Source organism: Rhineura floridana, chromosome 9, assembly GCF_030035675.1.
Source record: "Rhineura floridana isolate rRhiFlo1 chromosome 9, rRhiFlo1.hap2, whole genome shotgun sequence".
Taxonomy (NCBI): domain Eukaryota; kingdom Metazoa; phylum Chordata; class Lepidosauria; order Squamata; family Rhineuridae; genus Rhineura; species Rhineura floridana.
Genome location: NC_084488.1, coordinates 48,911,462 through 48,917,461, shown reverse-complemented (window position 1 = coordinate 48,917,461; position 6,000 = coordinate 48,911,462).

The window sequence follows — 6,000 nt, the reverse complement described above, 5'->3', positions numbered from 1 at the left end:
CCCCACTGAATTTAATGAGGCTTACTTCTGATGAGCCATCTATCATCCACAGCATTGACCTGCCAGTGTTGTGGGCCTCTCTTCCCCCCCCCGCCTCAGTAATGCAAAAGACAGCCATGATCAGCTACCAGCCCTTCACTTTCTAACAGCCGCAGAACCTCCTACTGCTTAAAGTCGCGATTTTCACCTTTGCAGCTGTGCGACTGAACCCAGAACCCCGGGAAGGCTGCAATCATACGCAGACTTATTTTGAAATAAATCCCATTCAACTCCATGAGACTTACTTCCGTACAAAAGTGCACAGGCTGATAGGGCTTCACGCCTAGCAGTATTCCAGCTTGATCCTATGTATGCTACTACCAAAGAAGCCTCGCATCCACTTTAAAATGTGCCGGCTTACTAAACCTTAATAGATGCGTCAAGATCTTTAATAGACTTTCTGTTCCAGTCGCTTGCATTGCGTTGTGGATAGCCGGTCCACTCCACGGTTTCTGGAGGCCAATGGCCACCAGTTCCACTTGATCTGAGCCCAATTCATTCCCAGGTTTGAACTTCCTCTGGATTGGTTTGTGGTCTGGGCTGTTAACATCTAATATACACACCTTTATGACATACGAACAGGACTTCGGTGAGGCATCCTTGGACATATTTTACCTACAGGAACAATGACAAGTGATAAACTACACCGTATATTTGGGTCATCGGATCTCTTCCTTTGTTAAAATGAAGCTGCGACAGGGTCGTGTCATTTTTCAACAGACTATTCCGACTATTATTTTTTTATGCTCGGGTGACCACTAAAACGGAGCATCTGTCCTTATTCGAAGGAGCAAAGATGCTTTCTTTCTGGCCTGGTCAGTTTCCAGACACTCCTGCCTAAAAGCCTCGAGTCTAGGCTATCCTGCAGAGTAAACACGAACGGGGGCGCAGGAGCCTCCTCACCGCCTCGCTCCATTTTCCTCATATGGCGCTTCCTTGCCAGGGAGAAAAAAAAAAAGGAAACGGCTGGTTTGGAATGGCCAGAGGCTGAAATCAAAACCGAACAAAGGATGCCATTTATAGGGCGATCCTCTGCATGCGATTGCTCACAAGTAAGTCCCACTGAGTTGTACTGACTAAACCTTACTTCTTAGGATGGGGGCTTAAGGTTGCAACCCGACATATTACCGAGAAAGGGGGGGCAAATAACAACCACCACCACAATAATAATAAGGCTGAGGTCCAAAGTAAGCCTTATTGAACACTTAACTTCTGGGTAAAAATGCATAAGGATGGCGCTGCAGGATTGCGGTCCTAAACACAGCTACTTGAACCCAAGGATATTCCAAAGGAACACCCACTGGATTTTCTTTTAGATAAAATGTTTTGAGAATCGAGGTGCAAATATCGTTAATAATAATAATAATAATAATAATAATAATAATAATAACCACTTACTTGAAATCAGAGCCAACGTGTCCACTGACTTTAGTGGAGCTCGATTGCAACCCATACTGCTAAGGACATTTCCTAAATGAATGGAGCCTTTTAAAAAACTTATTCCGAACAATAATATAGTGCCAGCTATATTTTTTAATCCTAAAATCTCTTGGGAGAATAGCAACTCGACTCAAAAGGAAAGTGAGTTCAGCATAATCGCTTCCCCCTCAAAGTACCATAGGATTCCATTAGCAGAATCTATACCCTATGATATGTAACTGATGAGAGCAGTGACCCCGGAAATCTCACCGCTCGGAGATTGGAGGCGCGCACCACTATCTACTAGCGGAAGAGAACAGCAAAACGCCTGAATGGATCAGACTCGCTCCCGAAAGTTATAAAGCTGCAAACTGGAGGAATTGTTAAATAACCCTTTCCTTTCTCAAGGCAAGAGCCTGTCTTGAGGGAGGGCAGGATCAAGGGTGCGATCCTCCAATGCTCTTTCTTGGAAGTAAATACTTATGATCTGGGTACATATCAACATAGGGCATGAGAGTTTATCTATAATTACACACAAGCTTGCATACACACACACCTACTTCGGAACTCTCTGATCCTAAACCTAGTTTAAGCGCCGCTCCTTGACCACACTGACGTTGACTGATCAGGAAGTCGAAGCATACCAATTTAGAAGACAATCCCGTTGAAACCAGTTGGAATTACTTGCGAGTAAACAGCCACACCCAGCGTCCTCCCACTTCAGAAACCTGAGGTCCCCATCCCATACTCACTGTCTGCACCTTGAGTGGTCCTTGAACCACATGAGTAAACTTCGTGAGGACTACATTCTTGGGCCAGTTTAGCAATCCAAGTCGAAATCAATTTACATCCCGATCCCAAAAACTTGTGTGTGTACCTGCAAGACACACTTAATGACAGGCGCTGACAGAGGGTCATTCAAGGTGCTAAGGCTGCACTCCTATGCAAAGTTACTTGGGCGCAAGCCTCACTGAAGTCCGTAGGACTTCTTAGGTTTTGCTACATGGCGATTTAAATCCAAGGACTCTTCTTTAACGGTGTGGTGGATCCTGCGAGTAACATCTACATATGCGGCTTAATGACTTTGTGGCATGATAGCAGGGGCGATCCAGACTGCTCATGGTGACACCTCCGTTTTTCAGGATGTGGAATGAGGGATCGGGCCCCGCATTCAACCCACAATGCAAAAGCTGCAGATTATCATCTCAGAGCCCGAAGATAGTCGGGCTCAAGAGTGAAGAGGATGCCTTTCCCGGAGGCAACCGAGAAGCCCTAGTCACCCGCGCCCCGCCTTCTCTCCCCCTGCCCACCCCTCCTTTTCTTGTGGGTGAAGAGGCCTTCGCTCCATAGCAGGAGATCACAGAGAAATGCCGAGCCCCCTGGGACTCCATTTCTTGTTCTGCCAAATCCTCAAGGCCAGGCCCTTTCGGCCTCTCCAGAGCGCGCGGGACTGCTCGGGGTGGAGGAGGGGTGGGGTGGAGGCCCCGTGGAGCTGTAGAGGGGTCGATCAGGGAGCTGGGACAGGGAGCGCCCTCCTCGTGTCAACGCGCGCCAACCGGAGTGGCCCCCTCCCAGCCAGCTGTTTGTTACCTGAATTCTCCTGGTGCGATTCCCTGACGCGGATCTCTCGGGTTTAGACTGGTTGGTGAGGGGAAAGAAGGTGGGTCAAGAGAGGAGAACGGGGGGGGGAGGGTGGGGAGAAGTCCCTAAAACGGAGCCCTGAAAGCCGCCCTTGACTTTTCCCGCTTGAGCTCTCTGAGCGGGGCTGCAGGATCTGGGACACGCTTCTCCTTTTTTCTTTTCCTCTTTTTCTGGAAGACGTCGGTGGAGAAGGGAGGGAGAGTGGAGGGAGGAAGGACGCGAGGGTTCGCCTGGGAAACTTAATCTGCCCTACAGTAGCGCCTGAGTCTGGGATTTGTCACCGCTGACAGCAGCCTCGACGGGACGCGCGCGCGCACACACACACTCACAGGCAGGTCGGTCGGTCTTCAGGCCAACAGCCCCCACCCCTGCTCCCTTCGAAAGAGGGGAGGAAGCTGAGAGAAGAGGCGGGGGCGATCTCTGAGTTCTTGGGGGGAGGGGGAGAACCCCTCTATGCTGGTTGTTGAAGGGTGATGTCCTGTCTCAGGCCCACCAAAGGCCGTAAACTTCAGGCTGGGCTTTGCTGGGGCTCCTCGGAATGACTTTAATGGATAATTTCGGAGACAGTTAGGGCTTGAGGTAATTGCTGCGTGGGTCTATGAAAACCACATTTGGGGCGGGGGTGCTCTTCCAGTCAGGCCGTTTGCCTGCTTGTCAGCAGAAGTCCGCGGCTCAGTGGCGCAAGGGAAGATCGTTCAAAGGCTGCCTGGCAACTCATTCCACCTGACCTGGAAATCCTCCCGTCGAGAGTGGCTCCCGTCCTCCGGGAAGAGAGAGAGGAGGGCCCTTCTGCTCCTGTTCAGTCGAAGAAGGTCCTCACCTCTTCCACTTTTCACGGTGCAATGCCTACTGAGACGTTAGCCCTGTTGAGTTCAATGGGCCTTACTCCCTGGAATGTGCCTATAGGGTTGCTGCTCGATTAGCGGAGGCTCACTCATCGGAGCAAAGGAGGCGATGCTCCACCAAGCTCAGTTTGCCCCTTAGCCAGACCCCACCTGTCTGCTTCTTCATTTACATGCAGTCCAGGGGGTGGCACTTCCTGTCAGCTTCTTCCTGCTTAGTCTTGTTATGAGTTAGCAGAGAATTTAGCTGAGATGCCGCGGAGTTAAACTGGGCATGCTTGTGATCTACCTGAAAAAAGCAGGCTTCCCCCCCACCCCGCATTCAAACCACTGAAACTTTAGACTTTGTAAAACAAGAAAAGCTACTTATAGAAGAAAAGCTATTTATAGAAATACATAGTTGACAAGAAAGACATAACTAGTTCTAACTAACCAACTAAACTGAGGGAGCGTTGACCAGGCTTGGCCATCGCCCCATGCTAGAGGAGAGGAACAGACAAAACATCTCTTCTCCATGGGCTGGATGGAGAAGAAAAAGGAAGGAGAGGAGGGAAGTGAGGTCATCTCCCTGAGAATATCAGAATCAGAATCAAGTTTTATTACGGCCAAAGACCAATATAAAAGTAAAACAAACATCATAAAACAATTATTAAGATAGGGACATTCAAATTTAAAACACTAATCAGGAATTAGTTTCCAGATCTAAATAAAATATTCATTATTCATTCATTATTATTTGTTATAATATAAGGCTAAATATTATAAGAATACAAATCATAATATTAATATAGAATAAAGCATATTAATTAAAATTGCTAAAACTCATCCCGAGAATTTAAAGTAAACAAGGAGAGCCAAAGAGAACTTAATTTCAAGAGTCATTTACCCGGATCCTCCTAGATAAAATTGCAATTACACAAAATTTAGCAACTTTCTCTGTAATAAATTGTTGATGATCTCCAAGTAGATATTCCAAACGCTTATCCTCACTTCTACCAGGTATAAGGTCTAGGATAGGTTTAATTATTTGATTTCTGGAATCATGGTAGTAAGAGCAACGTACTAGGACATGGGCAATAGTTTCTACCTCGTCCTCACCGCAGGGACATTTCCTGTCACAATATGGGATTTTATTATATCTGCCATCAAGGAGCATTGATGGCAGTATATTCATTCTTGCGAGGGAAAATGCTCTGCGGTGACTGGGAATGGTGAGATTGGACAAATATGGCATTGGGGATAAAAAACTTGGGTTATGTCTATGTTTCCTGACTTGCATTAGGTGGTGTTGGTAATCAATATCTTTAATTCTTTGTGAGATATTCATCTTGGCTTTTAAATAGCCCATTTCTTGGATCGCAGGGATAGAAAAGCCCAGATTCTGAATTTTATCTAGTATCAACTTCTCCCAAGGAGATTGAAAATTATCTTGAAGAATTTGGGGAGAAAGCCCAGTGGGATCAAATTTCAATTTCAGCCAAGTGGAAATTCTCAAAGTCCAGATCTTAGATTCTATAGTTGGTAATCCAGCCTCGAGTCTAAGAATAAAGCTAGGAATACACTTAGGGACCGCAAATATAGTCCTCAAAAAAGAATTTTGTAATGATTCCAAAGCAGACAAGTTCTCATGGGTGGTGACTTGTATTCCATAGAGTAGCTGAGAAATTACTTTAGCAGTGAATACTTTAATTGCTGGAATAATAAGCTGTCCCCCTTTATTGAAAAAATATGATAACAGGGCTTTCAGCGTTTTTTTAGCATTCGAGATTGTTGCCTTGATCTGCATTTGCCATGATCCAGTAGATTGGAATGTTAAGCCTAGATACATGACAGTATTTATTTGTTCAATTGAGTGACCCTTAATTTGCCAACGATGTTTCAGTCTTTCTTTGGTAAATATTAAAACCTTAGTTTTCTCGTAGTTAATTGTCAGCAATTCGTTTGAGCAAAATGTAGTCAAAGCTGTTAAGAGTCTTCTAAGGCCAACCACAGATCTTGCCAACAGAACTATATCGTCAGCGTATAAAAGTATGGACCTGGGACTGCCAGCCAGTATCGG